The following is a 22344-nucleotide window of genomic DNA, read 5'->3' on the forward strand; positions in this document are numbered from 1 at the left end:
GAAAGCAGTTGTTTACTCAACAGTAAGCATTAATCCAGGTGTTGGTTTTGTGCTATCTATACAAATATGACTCAGTGGTAGTTCCTGCACCTAAGGCACCTACAGTCTAGTGGAGGGGAAAGATGCAGTAATACAAATAACTAAAATACTCTATTACAATTCCAGATAATTCTATAAATTAAAAATTCTATGTACAGTGTATCAATGGTACACAGAAGAAGAGCTATCTTCAAAGGGAGAAGACAGAAGACATTTCACTGAAAAGATGCTACCCAACATCTTATGATAAGGCTGGAAATCAAACTACCTAAACTAGAAAGAGTTCATAATGTGCTAACCTAAAAGCATGACTCTCAAAATCTTCCCCTACTACTGTCAAGCTCTGTTTGCAACCTCATCTCCTACTGCATGTGCTTATAAATACTATGCTCCCACCACATGAAAATATAAGGGTCATAAAACATGCCATGCATTTTCATGGAATTCTTTTGCTGGTACTCTTTCCTGGTGTGTTCAATGTCCTTTTTTGTTTTTTCAATCTGTCAGAATCCTTATTCTTAAATTTCATCTAAATGCCACCCTACCTGATGCTGCCAATTAGTTTCTCGCTTCTTCCTCTAATATTTGTTGATTTTACTAAGTGCCAGGCATTGTTTTAAATTCTTTACAAGTATCTAAAACAACCATTTTAGGTCAGTACCCAGGTTGTTCCCATTTCACGACTTAAGTAACTGAAACCTAGCAGGGTTAAACAACTTGTTCAAGGTTATACAACAATAATTGCTTCTACTTGTTGAGAACCAACTGGTTTACAGAGTTGATTTATTTACTTTACTAATACCACAACTTTGTGAAGGAATTATTGCTTTATCTCTTTGTTAAGGTGAGGGAAAAAAAGTTAAGAAGTTAATGAGTTCCCACTGCTATTCGTGGGTAGAGCCAGGATTCAAATCCAGTAGGCTTCCGAACCTCAACCCCAATCAACCCCAACATCCACCTCACTCACACCACTGACATGACAGTCTCTCTTTTTACCCCATTTCCTAATCAAATTCAAAGACTTCTTGGAACAATGACTTCCTCATTATATGGATGTGAAAACTGAGGCCTAGAATCTTTTTTTTTTTTTTTATTGGTGTTCAATTTACTAACATACAGAATAACCCCCAGTGCCCGTCACCCATTCACTCCCACCCCCAGCCTTCCTCCCCTTCTACCACCCCTAGTTCGTTTCCCAGAGTTAGCAGACTTTATGTTCTGTCTCCCTTTCTGATATTTCCCACACATTTCTTCTCCCTTCCCTTATATTCCCTTTCACTATTATTTATATTCCCCAAATGAATGAGAACATATAATGTTTGTCCTTCTCCGACTGGCTTACTTCACTCAGCATAATACCCTCCAGTTCCATCCACGTTGAAGCAAATGGTGGGTATTTGTCATTTCTAATAGCTGAGTAATATTCCATTGTATACATAAACCACATCTTCTTTATCCATTCATCTTTCAGTGGACACCGAGGCTCCTTCCACAGTTTGGCTATCGTGGCCATTGCTGCTATAAACATCGGGGTGCAGGTGTCCCGGCGTTTCACTGCATCTGTATCTTTGGGGTAAATCCCCAACAGTGCAATTGCTGGGTCGTAGGGCAGGTCTATTTTTAACTCTTTGAGGAACCTCCACACAGTTTTCCAGAGTGGCTGCACCAGTTCACATTCCCACCAACAGAGGCCTAGAATCTTGCTCAGGTTTTATCTCGAGGCCATGTTTCTCAGCATCATAATGCCTTGTCTCCATCAAAAGCTCAGAGGGAGTTGATAATCAGTCTCTAATTGCTGACCTCCATTATTACCTCCACATTCTGGGTGACTGCACTCTGACTATTCCTCAGGGCAATGTAAAGCCTTGTAGAAAAGAAGATAGCAGATTCTATGGCAGATGGCCAAGAATCTGAGACCTGCTATTTAAACATGCTCACAGACATGGGCTATCAGGATAATTAACTTTAATGCGTTAAAAAAATAACATACAAATTTATGATAAAGGTGAGTAAATAAAAATATTATTGAACAAATATAAAATCAAGAATATGTGCAACACAATGAAAGAAATAAGAAAAGATCATCTGCAAATGCCTCAGTTGCAAGTGAGTTGAGCTGCCAATCTAACTTATTCTGTCAACCTACACAAATTATTTTAATTTTTTACTTCTCCTTCCTCTAACATAACGCCTTATTTTTAAAATGGACATTCTTTTATGATTTCCAAAGGTAAACAAAATACCACTGTTAAACCCTCAGAAGTTCTTTAAATCTCTTTCATAGCCTTTAAATGGATTTACTGCACCTTATGGAGTGGTACTTTGCTATTTTGAAGGGGGGCTGCTTGACACCCTAATACGTCCATGAACTTGTTTTAAAATAAACATATGATACAGTGAGAATAGTTAAATCTTAGCTCCTCAAAAATTATCCAACATCACGTTTCAGTTACACAATAAAATGAATATGATGTGCTTACATGGCTCAATCAGTTAAGTGCCCAACTCTTGAATTCAGTTCAGGTCAGCATCACAAGGTCATAAGATTGAGCTCCACATCGGGTTCTAAGCTCAGTGTGGAGTGTGCTTGATTCACTCCCTCTCCCTCTGCCCCTCCTCCTACTTATATATTCACTCTAAGTAAATAATCTACAAAAATATGAATACATGGTTAGAATAAATGTAAAACTTTAATGGCCTCTTAATTTTCATAGCACCTCACAGTTTATAAAATACTTTCATAAATATTGTTTCAATTCGATTATCACAACCCTATAAGGTAGAGAAAGTAGGATTCATATTCTAATATTACATGTGTGTTTCTATAATTATTGCCCTGATTTACACAGCTAATAAAGTGGTAAGGTCACTGGAAATTGCTTTAAGTCAAATTTGTTTCCACATGCTATTTATCTTTCTAATGGCCACGAGGGATTTTAGGAATCATTTAATCCAATTCCCACATGTCAGATACGAAGAAACTGAGCCTTACAGAGGTGACTAATCCAAAGTTATTGATCAGGCAGTCATAAAGTCCTAGAAAACAAAGCCTCCTGACCTTTGGAGCATTTTTACTAAACCATATTAATTCAAGTTGGGGGCGTCCCATTATGAAAGAAAGTAGAGAATGCTACTGATTTGGTTATTCATTGCCTTAGAGTCCCACCCCAAGGACAAGTCTTTGGGTGTGACCATATTTCACAACAATCCTACAATGTCTTGTTGGGCTTCTCCTAATGATGCTAAAGATGCAAGTATACAAGGAAAGAAATAACCCTTCAACCAGCATCCACCCACCACCTCCCTTTATCACCTCCCCCATGAAATTCTAAGGCCCTATCAGCATCTCCAGATGCGGAGGGGGCTCACTTGAAGAGGTATGGCAAGAAGAAAAGATATGACAAGGCTGGGAGAAAGTTTAAAAAAAAGAAAAGCAATTGTCTTCATTATGCTAACAGAGATCTCATGTCTCCACACAGACCTGACTGCCTACAATGAGCCCTGCTTTTCAGCATTGTGCCTGAGCTCACCACCCCCACCACAACTCCTCTGTTCCCCAGTTAAATTTACACTCCTGTCCAGCACTGTGGGAACGAGACCACAGACTGTCCTGTCTGACCAGATGGGTTGAGAGTCTCTGTCAACACCAATACTATTTTGTACCACAAACTAAAATACTTTCAACATTATTCTTAGTAATTTTTTTATTACACAAGTAAAACTCTGAAAACTTTAAATAAACTGTTTCTTTAAGGTTACTGGCCTTTTTAAAAGAGTCTTATTCACTATTCTGTGTACAGTCAAGAGAATTGGCTTTGGAGTTTGACAACCCTGGATTTCAATCTTAAATCTTCCATTCACTTGCTATGGGATTTTATTTATTTTTTTAAGATTTTATTTATTTATTCATGAGAGACACATACACAGAGAGAGAGAGAGAGAGAGAGAGAGAGGCAAAGACACAGGCAGAGGGAGAAGCAGGCTCCATGCAGGGAGCCTGATGTGGGACTTGATCCCAGGACTCCAGGATCACGCCCTGGGCTGAAGGCAGGCGCTAAACCACTGAGCCACCCAGGGATCTCCTTGCTATGGGATTTTAGACAAGTTACTAGACTTTCCTAAATCTTATCATGTGAAAAATAACATCTGTGTTTCATGGTTATTGTGAAAATTAAATAAGACTATACATGTAAAGCTGTAACAATAGTGCCTTGTATTGGATGAACACCATTTAAATAATAACTATTGTGTTTATTTTTCTATAAAGTTTCAGGGTTCACAATGATGATTTTTGGCTTTACAAATGACTAAAGCTAAATACATCCACGGGGTAATCAACATTTGTTCATTCTCTCATTTGGCAAACACCAAGAACCAGCCATGTCCTAAACCCTATATTGGCTACAATGATGACTACTAATGCGCCCTCCATTATTAAGGGGGCTCAGAGACTAATGAATATTCACTTAAATTATATACATTGAAAACAAATTCCTCGTGCATAGCTGCTATGGTTTGCAAACATCTGTCTCTCCCACTACTGCAAAGTTGCGGACGGCAGACTACATCTTACTTGCTCAGCATCATAGACCTAATTAATATACTCTCTTACACTTAGTTGGAACTCAATAAGTATTGTTAAATTGACCTGAATGAAATGGAATATCTATTTAAAGTATTCAAATATTAAAATAGTATACTGATCATCAACCAAGTAGCATTCTGAACCAGGTATGACATTTGTCACCTACTGATGATCTAATTTGATTCTACTGACCTAGCTGGCCAAAAGGAGTCCTTTACCCAAAATATATGGTTATCACACTGCTATCAATGTACTCCACTGTAAGGATGACTGCTTCCAGTCAGGTGGATTATTCAACAAAAAATTATTCCTGGCCATAAGTTTACTTCTTGATTCTATCTCTTATAGGTCTTGATCTTTAAAGGTCTCTCTCCCCTCTCCTGTCAATACAGAAATCAATACAATTTCAGACAAAAATTTCTGTAGCTGAGAGACTACAAGATAATATTCTATCTTATTTAAAGCTGTTTATTTAACACAACTTTTAGGAAGTACTCTATAATGAATGTTGCCTAATTCACACTATAGCCACAGTACATATATACATTCTGCTATGCAAAAGGATTTTTTAAAATTAGAAATTAAAAGCCATTGATAAAAGAATATAATTCCACTAGGTACCCAAAGACTCTAGCAATTGATCTCAAGTAGATGCTGCTTGATTGCTTCTTACCTTATTGATAATGTGCTGAAATATAAACTTCAACTCATGTTAGTAGAGATCTTATTTGCATGACTGCACATCCTACATTCGTGACTATCTTCTTGGCTCACCATGCCTCTAAGGCTAACCTCATGATCCCCAAAGTGGAACATGGGACTGAGGAAACAATCTCACTGAATCTGCCAATATCCCAAAATTTGCCACTTTCACTGTAGATGATGTGATAAATATGCATATATATATGGACACTGGACATATATATGTGCATGTGTGTATATATACATACATACATTCTGGTTACCTGGGAAAACAGTTCCAGGAAGATAATTTGATAATTTTCATAATAAGAGAAATACAAGGAAAACATAGGCAGACAGGATGAAGATCTGTTTGGGGCAAATCCCACAAAATGAAGGCTTACCCTTTGGGAGATTAGTAGGAGTTCTCTTCTGAAGAACTCATTCCTGTTTCTCTGTCATTTTCTCTTTGTCCCAGACTGAGGGCTTAAACTGAAACTTAAAGACTTAGAACCCAGATTGGTAATGGGTTTGTAGGTATTTAATATATTAATGGAGAAAAAAAATAAAAAATATATATATTTATATTAATGGAGATACCTGAAATAGAAAAATAAATTTAAAACAAGTGCACATACGTTGCACTGAACTCCTTTTTAAAAATGTTCATTTCAAGGGACTAGAAGATATGAACAGGAATGCGGGTAAGCATTATGAAGCAAAGGAATGTAACACCGTGAAGCAAAGAAGTGAAATGTTTAGCCAGCTTTTCCTGTAAGGGTTTCCAGGATGCTTTATTTGAAGTACAAATGAAGAGGTAAAGTTTCACAAGGGTTATCAAATCCCCCTGTTATTTTACTCAAAATTTTGAACTGTTAAATACTCTGTTACAGAATTAAAAATCAAAACATACAATGAAAAAAAAACATACAATGAAGTCCAATGTAAAGTAATACTAAAAGATTTTCTTAAAATATGGCAACTATAGTCTATCACAAATAATTTAGAGTTTTTTAAAAAGTGCATTAAATATTTTAGTTTTTCTGACTTGGTTTCTAGGTTTGGAAATGGCTTTTTACTGTTTTCAATAACATTAATTAATTCCAATAAACATTAATTAAATATTGGACATGTCTCCTAGATACTTCAAGACATAGGGCCATGATCTCCTTGAGAGTAAGAATAGGGCCTTATTTATTTAGTTGAGGAATAAAAATAGTAGAGAAACTAAATTACCATGCATGGTATATATATAGTGGGAGAAATGCAGAAAACAAATTACTATGCTGTTCAAAGCAGGGGAAAATCACCACTATTTGTGAAGACCAAAATAGGCATCATTGAAGGCAGCACTTATATGGGCCCTGATGGATAGTGAGGATTTTGATGGGCACCGATGCATGGTTAGGAATTTGACAAAAGGAGAAGCAAAAGAACATAGTGACAAAGAGCATGGGCTCTGCCTGGATTCCAATTCAGGTTCTACTATCAATCAGCTATGCAATTTAGGGCAAGTCATTTAAACTCTCTCGCTTTGATTTCCTTATTATAAAATGGAGCTAGTAATAATACATACCTCTTGAGAAAATTGTCATAAGTTATTATAAACAAAGTGCTTAGATTATTGCCTGCAACATATTAAGTCCTGTAAAGAGTTAGTCATTATCATTCTGTGCAAAGCAAAGGCATGGTTAAAACAAACTGTGTACAGAATGATGAATAATTGGCTGAAGGGGATGGCATAAATAGAGTAGTAAGAGAAAAAAACTAGAAAATAAATTGATAGTCTATTGTAAAGATCATCAAATGCCAGAAAAGTTTATCCTAAATTGTGCAGGAAATAGGAAGCCAATGAAGTTTTGAATTTCTTTTTGTTTTTGCTTTTAACCTGAGGGCCAAGTTAAATTAGAGTTGCATTTTAGGGGGATTAATCTGGCCTTAGTGCAAAGGATGGATTAGTGGTGGGACAGACAAGATGTGAGGAAAAGCTATTGTATAAAGCTGACCAGAGTAATGAGAGACTAAGCTAGGATAGTGGCAGTAGGGATGGAAAAGAGAAAACATATTCTCTCATCTGTTCATGATAAAAATGTAAAAACTTAGATATCAGGGAGATTTTTTTTTTAATATTTCATATATTTATTCATGAGAGACTCACAGAGAGCAGCAGGCTCCCCATAGGGAGCCTGATGCGGAATTCAATCCCAGGACCCCAGGATCATGACCTGAGCCGTGCAAACAGATGCTCAACTACTAAGCTACCCAGGGGCCCCTCAGAGAGAATTGTTTAAAGATTACTGATGACTCTTTTTTTTTAAGCTTTATTTGGGGGAGAGAGAGAGAGAGAGAGAGCAGGAAGAGGGGCAGAGCGAGAGAGAATCTCAAACCAACTCTGCTGAGCATGGAGCCTGGCGCAGGACATGATCTCATGAGCCTGAGATCATGACCTGAGCTGAAACCAAGAGTCAGACACTCAACCAACTGGGCCACCCAAGTACCCTGATGACTCTGTTTTAAATCTAGGAGACTCTGACGTCATTAAATAAAATAGGAAAGTCAGGATAAGAAACTCTCATGCAGTGATGATGACCAACTTGTCTTTAGATATGTGGAGTTTAAGGTATCCAGAGGACATCCCCACTGGAACATAAAATAAAATATCAGGACATAATAATCTGAAATTATCTGCATAGAGATAATAGTTAAAGAAACAAGAATAGGAATGCCTGGATGGCTCAGTGGTTGAGTGTCTGCCTTTGGCTCAGGTCTTGATCCCAGGTTCCTGGGATTGAGTCCCACATCAGGTTCCCTGCAAGGACCCTGCTTCTTTATCTGCCTATGTCTCTGCCTTTCTCTCATGTCTCTAATGAATAAATAAATAAAATCTTAAAAAAAAAGAAACAAGAATAGATAAGAACCCTGGCAAAGAGTAAGAAAGAAAAAGAAACTACTCAAAAGTAGGCAGGTACCAAGGGCATGAGAAAAGGACACAATCACATGAGGAGTCATCCCTGCCTGACAGATATCGATTCTTTATCACCATCTTATTTCCTGTGGAAACAAACCCACCTGAGATTTCATAGCTTTGAGAAAAAGACAAATATTCTTCCCTAAGTTGATATACTTTTCATGGTTTTTTCGCTGAATAGAAGTTATAAATATCTTCCCTGAAGGCAAAACTTAGGTTGGTTTCAGGTTCAAATCCTGAACCTATGAAAACTAAATTATAGAAGCATCTCTTACGCTTAAGGACATAGAGAGCTCTCTCTCTGCTCTGACTTGAGTTTATTACCAAATGATATTGATGATGATGATGATGATGATGATGATGATAGCAATATCTAGAGAGGTAACTATATATGGCTTACATGCATCTGTTTTTACAGTCATTGCATATAACCTTTCAAGAAGAAAGTATTTCCTATATTTAACCTTCTACCTTTTTGATATTAGGAATGTTCCCAGATCAGAGTCTATATAATTAAAGGAACCTGAAATTGAGAAAAAATCCTTTTTTCAAGGAAAGTAAATTATATGTGCCAACTCCAAACTGGCATTGGTAGCCCCTGCATTCTCCCCATCTTCTTCCTTCTACATATTCAACCATTTTTCTGACATTAAAATTGATCCCATTATATGGGCTTCTTCCTATTAACCTCTCTCCAAACCCACCAATGTCTACCTGTCATCCCAAACTACTTGTTTTCATTAACTCATTACCTCCAGCATCTCTAAAGTACTCAGCCCACAGAATTTATGCTGAAATAACCATAACTCTTATATTTTCCCCTTCCCTTTACCCCTTTTTACCATCAGAAAGAGATTTCATTTTAACGGGGCTGCTGAATTCTTTTATAAATTAAATTCTTGCTCATGCCCTATTATCCTTGATCAGTTCCTATTTGTGTGATTTTTTAAGTTACTTTTCTATGTTTACACTTTAATTTTTATTCAACTAGAATTTAACATCTATTGTAATATATATTTATTGCTTTTACATCTATTTCTTCTCTTTGGAAGAAAGGAAAGGCTCTTTGGAAAGGCCCCCTAATTTTGCTTTGAGAGAACAACTTAATTCCTACTCTTAACAGAAGCAGTTTGGATGAAGTTTCAGGGGTAGAATACATAACCTGTGCATAAGGCAATTATAACATGTCATAATCTGGAACCACAATCACTAGTACAGGGATGAGCAAATGAACCAATTCAGGAAGAGCTTATCTAAGAACTTCTGCAGTTATAGTCTCTTTGTTCAACTTAAGGGCTGAATGCTGTGATGGTAGGATCTGAGATTTCATGGAGTAAACCCTGAGATTTTCAAGTAAATCAATATGTTTCCTTAAAAAGAGAAAAAAAGAATCTGGTTTGAGTTGGTTTTCTGTCACTTACCACCATTCTCACTAATGTGTCTACTATGGGTCAAGCACCATTGTAGGTATTACTGAAAGAGAAATGAAATAAATGTATTTCCGCCCACAAAGAACTCACGATGTAGTAGATAAAACAGACAAATGTAAAGATCATAGATCATCAAAAAACAAGGACTAGAAGGCACCTCGGACTCCAAGGTTTAAGGACTGGTTGAACTACTCTGTTTCCCAGGTAAAGATGTTGGGTTATATTCACATGCAAGGGAGCTTTTCCAATTGGTATCATTCCATCAAAAATATAAGACTAAGCAAATAAACCCCAAACTGGAGAATGTATAAAATGTAATGTAGTGATAACTGGACTATAATTCAGCAAAGAATTAAAGAATTCATAACTATGTGAGTAACAGTGAATGAAAAAATAGATCACAGAATAGAGACAGTATGATACCATTTATAACAAAATTCAAAAACAAGCAGACTAAAAATAAGTTATAGATAAATATACACATATTAAAATTATTTTTTAAGAACAATTCAAGATAGTGGTTACCTGGGTGAAGAGTGGAGAGCAGCCAGAGGTTTGCAATGAACAAATAACCTAGATGGAGACTCAATAATATTGGTAATATTCCACTGTTTAAGTGTACTGGGCATCTAGTTTATACTCATGCTCTATAAATTGCACATAATATATATTTTTATGTAGCAAATATTTTTTAAATAGGCTCTTAAAAATGATCTCCCAAATATGCTGACTCCTTCCTATTTTCTTGCCACATTTATAATTTGAAAACCTATTACCAGACATGTTGACCTGTATATGCTAAGACTGTAGTAAGTATTACTATGATTAACAATCTGAATCCCTCTTTTAAATTTATGCAACTATAGTAGAGGATGACTTCAAGTTCAAATTAACATGTTTTCTTCTTGGTTCTATATTTCTACACTATGATTTATATTTCCAGGGTGATTCAATTTTGAATACTGAAAAGGAGACTCAGCAAATGACATTTACATCATTAATTCAAATATACATACAAACATCCCCAAAACACTTGTCCATGAGTTCCAGAATCTCCTGACTAAAAACAATAGAAGAATGATTTGATGACAGCCACAGCTGCAGTTATGTAGAATTCCTGGGTTTGTTTCATTTGAGTTTAATTATTTCTAATGAAACCCCTCCCTTTGTTTGGCCCTAACTAAGGTGTAGGATCACTTGAGCTATGCCGGCAGGTCTCAACTTGCAAGCACAAGTGGCCTCTTTAGCCCACAGCATGCTGCCTTACACCTGGTACAGACAGACAGGAAAGATTAGGGCCTGTGGGTGTAACTCAATTGTGTCTGTCAACATCAGTCAATGCCAAGCTGCGGGGACAATTGTTGAAAATGTAAGATCAGGTCCTGCTCATGAATTAGCTTTTTTTTCATCATTCAATCATGTTACCAAGTACCTACCACATACAAGGCACTCAACCAGGTGTTTGGAGTAATTAAAAGGATGAGACCCAGTTTCCACTTTGAGGAATTATTTCTGAGGTATATATTAGAGCAGTGGCTCTCAAACTCTAGCTTGGATCAGAATCACCTAGAGTGTTTGTTAACTACCTAGGCCCCACCATCAGAGTCTTTGATTCAACAGATCTGAGATGGGGCTCAAGAATTTGCATTTCTCATGTTCCCAAGTGATGCTGATGCTGCAGGTTCAGAGACTACATCATGAGAACCACTCTGATAGACTGTTTCAGAGGTCTAAAAAGTCTCTCAAGTTGTTGGCATAGTTGATTAAATACTGACTGAAAATTGAAAGAATTTTTCTTCCAAGTGTATAGCCAATATATTTTTAAAATATATTCTAACAATAATGATTATTACTAACACTTAACAATTCTTTATTACATGTGCCAGGCAGTGCTAGTTGCTTTACATGCAATACATCAGTAGATCTTCACAGAAACTCACTTAGGCTGATATTAGCATCTCCATCTTATAGATGAGGAAACTAAAGACCATTGACCACAGTCCCTCAATCTAAACACTGGATACTTCGACCTAGATAATTCTTTGCTGGGTTTGGAAGGGTGGGTTGGGGAGCCGTCCTGTGCAGTGTAGGCTCTTTAGCAGGATTCCTGGTCTCTATCCATTGGATGATAATAGCACTCCCCATCAATATTACAACCAAAAATGTCCCCAGACACTGTCAACTGTTCCACCTCTGACTGAAAACTACTACCCTAGACATGTAGTTTAGGAAACATCTAGCCATTTCACATCTTCACCTATCAGGACTTGCATGTAACAGAAGCACAGACTGCTAAACTGGAAAGAAAGTTAGAGATTATCTGAACAAATTCACTCACTTTCAGATAAGGAACCCAGAGGCCTCAGAGGTATTTCAGTGCTCTGCCAGGAACAAGGAGGAATTCAGATCAATACTGACTTGTTCTACAATGCACAAACTTTTCCTCATATTGCTGCTCCATTTATTCTCAAGAAATATTCCCAGTCCATGTGCACTTATGACAAGTGTGTTTTACTCTCTGCCAGCAAACACTCAAAAAGCAAATGGCCTGGCTGTTTCTCGATGCATGCCACAGAATGGATGAGAAAACGTATTGGAATCCCTAGGGAAGTTTTGTAAAAGGGCAGGTCCAAACAGAACAAATTGAGGAGAGCCGAAGACACTTATGTAAACCTTCCTAGGTCTGCCTTTCAAAAATACAGCTCTGTCAGTGAAAATACAGAGTTTGCCCAATATGAAGAAATCTGGTAATCATATACAATTTCAAAACCTGTACATGTTAGCAAGTTGAATCACTCATCCAAGTAGTTTTCCTTGTCCAGAGTGCAAATTGTAATAATTGGATGAAGACATCTGCACTATTTTAACATGTCATGTTAAATATCTATATTTTGTAACTCATCTTGATAGCTAATTTTCATGGAAGTATGTGTTAATTGAGCAAAAAAGACATCTTTAAGATGGTTATCATAAGATAATCACACCCTAGGGTATTGTAAGGCAAGAGGTACTGCTCTGAATCTGTGATTCTCCAAGGATATGATTATCACATGATAGCTGCCACACCTCCTGAAGTGCTACCTCTCTGAGCTGACTCCATCTGACTCAGGTGGCTGGTATCCAGTCCCTTTGCTTCTCACAATATCACATCATGTCTTCCCAGGAGGTTGTGTAGTTTCTCAAAAATAGACCTTGGAGCAAGACACAGTGAAAAAAAAATGGTGCCCTTCAGAACAAGATGATCACAGGAAAAGTTAAACTTCGTTTTTTGGAAAATACACACACACACACACACACACACACATACATACAGTCTGATGCCATGTCAGTGACCATCTTTACCAAACCCCAAATGGTCATTCTAGCTTTATATGCCATCATTCCTCCTAAACTTTTACCAGGTCCTTGCTACCCAAACACCCTCTGCTTATAAAAACCAGTAACTTCTTTAAATGAAAACCCTGTTTGTTTTTAATTAGCCATGTGTTTCCCATGCAACTAGCCAAGTATCAGGATTTTATTTACCCTCAACGGCTCTTGCTTAATATAGTGCATTTTTCCTATTCTAAAGCCATGATGCAAAAGACAACTTAATGGATTAAATCAAATATATCAATTTGCAATGTTGAAATGACCCTTATTTATTTATGAGAGTTAATCCTGCAACCAGTCAATTTGCATACAAAAGATTTTGAGGTGTTAACAGGTTACTGGGTTATATACTCTGATGACTAGCAACAGAAGATCTGTTCTACTGATATCAACACTTAGTCTTAGGAGTTCTAAAATCAACATACAAGACATAGCAATAGTTCTTAAGGTGGTGCTATAGAAGTCAATATGAAATGAAAACTACATTTTCCTTATTTAAGCCTTTCATTTTTTCAAATGAAAAGTTGCTATTATTGTAATTTTTACCTTTGAATACATAAACTGTGAGATAATGGCAAAAACACTTGAAAGATAGCCAGAAGATAGGAGGAAAAACTCCCTATCTACTCCCTGCTTTTTTTTTTTTAAAGTGAAGTGTTTTAAGGCTGTTCTTTAAAACTCCAGTTAGAGAAAGGAAGGAGACTGTCAATCTGCAGTAATGTATAAAGATTTGAGGTGCTGATGCATTTTCCTGCTTTGAGTGCATGAAGTCGCCTTTGTTTCAGGTTTCCTTGGCAACCCTTCTCAGAGTATTTACAGGAAGAGCAGGTCCTAAATGGAGTCTGGTCTGGCCTTAAAAAAGAGTTGGAGTTCCCTATTTTTATTCCTTCAGAAGTGCATGTGTGTAACGAAGGATGTACAAGAAAGGAGAACACATCATTTTCCATAGTGGTGGCTACCTATGTGAGAGTGAGATAACAATGATTTTTGAAAGCCTATATTGTATTCCTGGCTATGAGACATCTAAGGAGTCATGGACTTCTTAGAAAGTTCCTTTTAAAGACCATCTTCATCTCAGAGCTGCCTCAATAGTCAAAGATGAGTGGGAGCTATTTGCTTTTGGTGATACTCTAACTCCAAGTGATTTCATAGGAAATTTTCATGATGTCATCCTCAAGAACAAAAGCTTATTGAAAATGTTAATAACTTGCTTTGTCATTTATAAAAGCAATACTCACTGTCTACAATGTGGCCTCTACTCTCTAACCTCCCATTCAGACTTTGCCTCTACTAGACTACTGATACTGTTACCATAGTTTGCCTAGCACCAGACCCAATGACCTCTACTCAGACCCTTTCCGATGCTACGTTCTAGCATGTTGAATGCTAGAATGAACAATATGTATTTTCTTAAGACTTTCTTCTTACTTTGCTTTATGACTATGCTGTTTTCTCTCTTTCCATTTCTTTATTTTCCTGGCAGGACCAGGACCAGGGTAAGGCAGATGAGGCACTTGCCTTGGGCACAAAATTTAAGGGACTGTCAAAAAACTTGGTAATCAAATGATATTTTAATGCAGTTTCTTTAAATCAAAATTAAATGCCAAAAAAAATCAATAATGCACAAAACATCAAAATTACAAACAAAACAGAAACAATGTTGATTAGATCAAGTCATTATACATTAGGGCACTTTTACTTACCTTCCTCACCATCTCACTATGTCACACCAAAATCCTAAAGTTGGAATCATTAAGTCATATTATTTCTATCTCAAGAATCCTTACATATGATGAGATGAGCACTAGATGTTATACTATATGTTGGCAAATTGAATTTTTTGAATTTAAAAAAATAATCTTTATGTAGCATTTATATTACATGTCCCCATCATGCTAACATCATCCATTCATATACACACACAAACACTTATACATATATATCTTTTTCATTCAATTATTGTTTGAGGTTTTCTTGAATATTCTCCCCAGATTCAGTATGTAGATAATGCATTCTCTGAATTCTTATGCATCCTCAAATATTTTTCTTCTGTCCAAGCAAGTGAGGAGTAGTTTGGCTAGATTTAGGATTCTTGGATTGCCTAGTTTTCTCCTGGTAATCTTTTTTTTTTTTAAGATTTTTTTTATTTATTGAGACACACACACAGAGAGAGAGAGAGAGAGGCAGAGACATAGGCAGAGGGAGAAGCAGGCTCCACGCTGGGAGCCCAACGTGGGACTCGATCCCAGGTCTCCAGGATCACACCCCTGGCTGCAGGTGGCACTCAACCACTGCGCCACTGGGGCTGCCCTCTCTTGGTAATCTTTAGGTATCACCCAATTGTCTCTCATTTTCCAGTGTTGTGTATGAGAGGTCTGATTGCTAGCTTGATTCTTACTCTTTTTGAAAACAGTTTGTTCCTTCTCTCTGAAAGTCTATATAATCTTCCTTTTATCCTTTGAGCTCAGAGAAATTATCAGACGAGGCCTAGATTGCTTTTTCTTGACCATCATGCTTGGAGTTCAGTAAGTCCTTTGAATCTCTGGCTCAAATCTTCCTTCAACACAGGGTAATGGCCTTCTATTATATGTGTAATTATTGCTTCTTCTCCAGTGATTCCTATTTCTCCTCATGGAATTTCTAATATATTTGTATTTTGAGTGCCCTGTACCCATCATCAAAAATCACTCATCTTTTCCCTCCTGTTTTCTCTTTCTATTTTTATTCTTAGGAGTTTGGGGGGGGCGGTTCCACTTAATTTTCCAAGCCACTGATTCCAAATTCAATTTTGGAATTCAAATTCAATTCTTCTCTTTCAATTTATGTATTGACTTTATTAATTCAAAAATTATGAGTTTTAATTCCCAGAATTTCAGAGACTTTAAACTATATTTGAACCTCAAGTTCTCTTAGAAATTTTTGTTCAAGTTTTTTTCAGTTGCCCCAGCACACTTACACTTACACACACACACACACACAATTTTATGAACTACATATTGTTTATTCTGCTCTTCCTCTATCATTGCTAGATCCCCTAGTTTTCTTTGCCAACTTTTGACTCACTCTCAGATCTCACATTCAGAGCTTAGATACCCTAAACAGAAGCATTCTGCTTTCACAGGACATCCCCAAAAGCCAATTTGTCAGTTTGCTACCTGGAAGGAAAATCTTCATTTCTCCTCTCTCCCTGGCAAAGTTAGGGTTTCTGCAGCCTGCAGAGTAGGGAGCCTACCTGTTCAGCTTCCCCTCAGGTCCAAGCTAGTACAGTCATTTCCTGTCAGTGGTCAGCGGGGGTAGAGGTTGTTTTTCTTTGGGAGGCAGGTGAAGGTGACCCAAGGATGTCCATAAGCTGAGCCTTCTTCAGGATGCAATTCATTCTAGTTCTCATACCTGAGAGTTCTGTTGCAACTCACAAGACAGCAAAAAATTGCGTGTACTTGCTCCCCCATCTAATCCTAGGCCTTGCTAACACTTTCCACATCCTGCATTCAGTCTAACAATTCCTCAGTGTGGCAGAGGTGACTGGAACTGAGAATGGAGTTACACAAGGAGGCTAGTACCTATTTGTTCCTGCTCCATCTTTCTAGAACTGGCTAGGTGCTCAATTTTTCAACTCTTAAAATGCTTCTTTCCTCTCTTATTTCAGTAATTGTCATCAGGATCTTCTATTGTGCTGATGTAAAACATGAGTCATTTTTGATAGCTGCTGTAGCTTATCCTCTTTCAACTGGCTTGCAATTATTTTTTTAATTGTATCCCTATACTATCTCTTGAATTCATTTCCTCCTTGACACTTCCAGCTGCTATATCGTTTTTCAAGCATTTATTGCCCCAGCCTAAATTTCTGCGTTAACTTCATAACCTATTTATCTCACTCTAATATGCTATTGGCAGGTAATATAAGCACAATTGTAACTGAGTCATTACCATTATCTACTGAAATTAAATCATCCAAAGTTTTCTACCATGTATCTTCTTCATCACATGTGCGCACACACACAGACCTCTTTTTCCTCCTCCAAAGACGTTTTTTCTTAAAAAAAAAAAAAAAAAAAAAAGTGCAGAACCCAAAGAAGAGCTCAATCCTACCACCGCAAGATCATGACCTGAGCCAAAACCAAGAATTGGACACTCAATTGACTGAGCACCCAGATGCCCCCTAAGACACTTTTTAAATTATGGTCCAGCACTTTCCTAAATCCTGGCTAGGTTTATCTTGTTCCTTTCTCCTCTTTCCCATTCCATTTCCTTTCTCCTCTTTCCATTCCATTTCCTCTCCAACTTCGATTTATCCTCCAAGGCTCAGCTCAGATGTATCCTCCATGAAGCCTTTCCCTGTCCTTTGTCTTATTTAGTAACTATCATTTTCATTTCCTGCAACATTTTCTTCAAACCTTTATTATAATTTTATTTCACTCACTTGAACTTGTAAACTCTTTGACACAATGTGTGGCTTATCTTTACTTCCTCCCCATTACCTGGAACTTGGCAGGTGCTGCTTTAATAGTGAATTGAATAGAACTTTTAGGTCAACATTTATTTGGCTTCTCCAATATGCCAGGGAGCTAGTGTTTGAGATAAAAGATGAAATAAACACAGATTCTTTCCTCAGGGGTTCAAATGCCAAGTTCTATATTGCAATCAAATGGTCTGATACATATCAGTATGTGTGTGTGTGTGTGTGTGTGTGTGTGTGTGTGTGTATGACTATCAGATCATATATAGATATCACCATCTAAATGGAGAAATCTTGGAAACTTGGGTGGCTCGGTTGGTTAAGCCTCTGACTCTTGATTTTAGCTAAGGTCATGATCTCAGGGTCATGAGACTGAGCCCCATGTGGGGCTCTGCTCTCAGTGTGGAGTCTACTCTGTCTCCCTCCCCCTACTCACTCTCTCTCTCTCTCTCTCTCAAGTAAATACATAAAATCTTTTAAAAATGGAGAAATGGAAATTGCTGCCTGTTTTGCCTTGTTGCATAATTTGCCTTTGGAGAGCAGATGTTTACCAGGTCCAGAGATCACATCAAGGCAGAGGAAGTAGATCCACAGAGAAAACGAACATTTTGAAATTGCAAATCAGGTAAGCAACACATTTCAAGTCAATGCAAATAATTAGGCTTCAGGAAGAGAGGGCTTACTTGCTTCTAAAGAGAAGCAAGTAAGAAGAAAAATAATCTAAGGCATCTGCTTGGTGTACCTGTAGCTCCCTTAATTTGGTTCTCACTTGACTGTAAGTAATTCTGTTTGAAACTTCCCTAGAGAATGATGAGGGGGTAGAGACAGGCAACAGGTATAGGGGCTGAGGATTAAAGGCCTTTTCCAAAGAACAAATTGCTAAACTAAACTGCTCTATCAGCTCCAAACCATCCCCCTGTTATTTCAAAAAAAAAAAAAACTATGAACAAGTATAGTTCATCTTTGGCCAATTTTCCCCTCTACAACTGCCCTTTCAAAATCACCCTCAGACACAGTCTCAGTATCCTTAAGGTTCAGACACTTCTTCAACTACCTCCTTTCAGCACCTGTAGAACCTGTATGAATACTACCCAAAGCTTTCTTCCCTCTACCCCAATGAAACATTTATCTGCTTGTCCCTTGGGATCATGTACCTCTCCACTTGGCAACGTGCAAAGATGATCAGTAGGTTTCAATTCTCTTAACTTGAATGAGCAAAATATTTAAATCTTGATGTTAAGATTCTAACAAATTTTCTTATTAGATATCATAAGGCCTTAAAAGCCAGTTAAATTGTAAAAAAGAGCTTTAGGAAGGATTATTAGCATAGGAAATTTCACATCTTGGGGTTGGCTAACAGTTGGGAGGATTATTTGCCTTAGCCTCACAAATCTCACCACAGAGTATGGTCCAACACTAGCCCTGACTAAGCCTGACTGCCCTGCCTATGTTTCCAGGCAATGACCAATGTTTCTGCCAGTCTCTTTAGACTGGAAAATTGAAGATGTCTTGGGTTCCATGCCAATATCCCTATCAGTTCCTATTACCCGGATTCACTGTCTTTCATTCCAAATAAATCCATAGGGTGTATTTCTCTATGGATCATCATTGCTCTGAGTTGCTAGACTCACTGAGGGTCTGTATTGGTTCCTGATTCTGGCTTCATACTGTGACAAAAACATGCACATACTGAGATGTAGTTTCTGAGAGCTCAGATGAAAATCAGGACTCTGAAGGAGTAGGGGCAAAATATCCTCTTACTGATATTGTTGAGACAAACTATAGGCCTGGGTAATACTTAGATCTGACCCAGTATAAAACTGTTATTTTTAGGCTTGTCTAAGAAGTAATCCCATAAAGATCATAAATTCCTGCTTGAGAAGAATTCATGATATCTGAGTTCTATATTACATTACATGGCATGAGTTAAAATTACCTCCTCCTGAGCGATCTGATTTGAGGCAAAATATTTAACCTCTATAGTTTCAGTTTCCCATTTGATAAGATGGAAAACTAGAACCGATGACCTTTTAGCTATATAGAGTGATAGGCGGTGGTTCTATAATATGTTCCAGAATTAGAAAATGCTAGCTAAACATAAATCTGCTGAGGACTATAGAAGAGAAAGACAAAGGGAAGTCAAAATTCCATTTCGGAGATTTGGGAGGAACTTAACTCCAAAGTAGCTTGTTAACGGCTTACTATACAGTCATTGGAGAGAGAATTCTGGATTCTTTTATTTACCATTTACTGCCTAGTGCACTAGGCTGTTTTGTTGGACACACACGGATTATTCCTCTAACATCACTCACGTAGTCATGATTGAAGATAATTGCAAAAGTATCACAACTGCATTTGTCAAGAAAGAAAGGGGTTAATATCAAGAAGCCCCTCTTTTGAATTCCAGTATCTAAATGGCTATTGCTCCTCTCAGCATAGAATTTTCTAGAAAACAAAACACACACTAAAGCTCTAAAAAAAGAAAATATCCATTAAAGATACAAAGAAGCTGGGGCTCCACTAATGTAGTATGAAAATTCAACTTGCAAGTAAGATGCCAGAGTTGGATTGATTGCTGTGTACAACAGTGACATGAATATAAAGACTCCCTAAGGTTAAATTGGGCTCCTGCATTGAAATTCTAATTAGAAATATGAATGCCCCAACTCTGTGAAAGTACATGTGTGTTTAATTATTCTCCTTTTTCACCTTATCTCTTCCATTATTTTATACCCTTTTCCCTCCTCCTTTCTCACTGTTCTCAAGCAACCCATGCTCCTCACTTAATCTAAGTGTAGGGCTTTTCTTTAAGTTGGCATTAATTGACAAGCAGTGTTTAATTATTATTTTTCATGTCTGAAGAGGGCTAATATTAACTCTCCATGGGCCTGAAGGCGACCTCAGCCCCCTTGTTTCTGGTGGCATCACTCTGCCTTCATCACTGGCATTTCTTTAATCAGACAGACATGCCACATATTCTTCATCTTAATGGTATGTACTTATATTTGTGCTAACTAAGGCTGCTGGGGGACTTACTTGTCTTGTACCATTGTATTGGTAAAATTGGCACTTAGAACAACTAAGGATTAAATCATCTTTACAGTACCCAAGTGGTATTTGGGAGGAAAATGTAGCCTTGAGGACTACTACCTGGAGTCTTCTTAACACCAGCAATGTGCTTTGTAAGACTGGCATCCTTGGCTGGCAACCAGCAACTGATACTGTAACATATATGACTGACCGATAACTAATATCTCAAAGGATCTGCAAACCATTTGCTTATGCACTGGTGCCCTGAGTGGGGTTTGAGTGCAGACCTTAAACATTGCCACAATTATAATAATCTGGCTTTTCTCTAAATTCATCACACTAGAAATCTAGCTCATCTACCACCATAATGGTCAACTTTTGAATCAAAGCTGGAGAAGTGTTTCTGTTGATATTAAATAGGAGAATATTTGCTTTTCAAAAACAGACATTTTATTCAGTCTCCTTTACCACTCTGTGTTGAGTTTTAACCTCAAAAGAAGACTTATGTGGGGCACTTTCTGAATCCAAAATTAAAAGGCAAAGAAGTTCATGGCCTGAAATCTGTGTCTTCTCTTAAATACTTCTCAGTTATAAGAGGACCTGAATTACTAGACAAAAAGGGCAAATGAAAATTACTCCAGTAAATTAGAGGTCAAATCCAATAGGACAGCTAAAGTAGAAAAGTGTCAAAGAATAGGTATAAGGAATAAAGGAATAAGTAGGAGCTCTAGCCCAAGACCAATAGGTGCTAACCCAGGAAATTTAGGTAGGAAGAGTCAAAAACCAGAGAGGTTCAGAGGCTGGGGCTTCCATCACAGTCATATATTCCTAGAGTTTCCATGTCCTACGTGACAGAAGTGTCATAGCAAGTGGAAAGGGCATGGAGTCTAGAGTCAAAGAATCTGAATTCCAATCCAGACTCTAATCATATACTGACTGAATGACTTTATGCAGAACATATCTTTAAAGTTATTATAATGAAGACCTTCCTCATAGGATCTTTGTGAGGATTAAATGAGATACACATATGAAAGCACTTGAACATTTTAATTTGCTTTATAAATTTTAATTATTATTAACTTGAAATACATATTTCCTTAGAAGTGGTGGAAAGTAAGAGTTCAACTGATACTGTAGCTCAGACACATGGATTTAATAGGCTTTTTTTTTTCTTTTGCTAGTTAGTTCTGCCATCTGTGGAACATTCAAAAAGAGACAACAAACTTTGGAAAACAAGCCATTCACAAACCAGGAACTGCATTTGTGATTAAAAGCCTTCGACCTATTAATACTCATAAGGGGCAGAAACTTGGAAAGTGTCCTATGCTGAACATTCTTCTTTCAATCTAGACCTATTAACTTGCCTTATTAGTCATCAAGTAAATAAATCACAGACTCAATTTTTCCCTGCCAGGCTCCACAAATACCAACTTGTGTGCTAACAGCATCAAATAAAATAGTAACTGTAATCCAAAAAAAATGCATCAGTGGTTCTCAAAATGTGGTCCCAGACTTACAACAGCAACATCACCTGAAAACTTGTTAAACAAGCAAATTACTGAAGCCCATACAGAACTACTGAGTCAGAAACTCTGAGGATAGGCCCAGCAATCTGTGTTTTAATAAGCCCTCCAGATCATTCTGATGCTCTTTGGGATTTGAGAGCCATTACATTAGGCTGAGAACAGAACCAACATCCTAAGCAGTGTTTTTATTTGTAGATTTTTGTGGGGAACTAACTAGTTTTAACATGTTTTAATATAGCTGAAGCTTCAATACAACA

The 22344-nt window shown here is 37.3% G+C and overlaps 1 long non-coding RNA gene across 1 annotated transcript in view; it reads left to right on the forward strand.

The window, feature by feature from the left end:
- Positions 1–21983, forward strand: part of LOC112658068 (uncharacterized) — a 43115-nt gene extending 21132 nt beyond the window's left edge. Inside the window, exons 3-4 of the long non-coding RNA XR_007412668.1 lie at positions 17991–18156; positions 21743–21983. This is a non-coding gene — a long non-coding RNA (uncharacterized LOC112658068). The remainder of the gene's footprint in view (positions 1–17990; positions 18157–21742) is intronic.
- Positions 21984–22344: the final 361 nt, after the last annotated feature.

Source organism: Canis lupus, chromosome 8 (assembly GCF_003254725.2).
Source record: "Canis lupus dingo isolate Sandy chromosome 8, ASM325472v2, whole genome shotgun sequence".
Classification (NCBI taxonomy): Eukaryota; Metazoa; Chordata; class Mammalia; order Carnivora; family Canidae; genus Canis; species Canis lupus.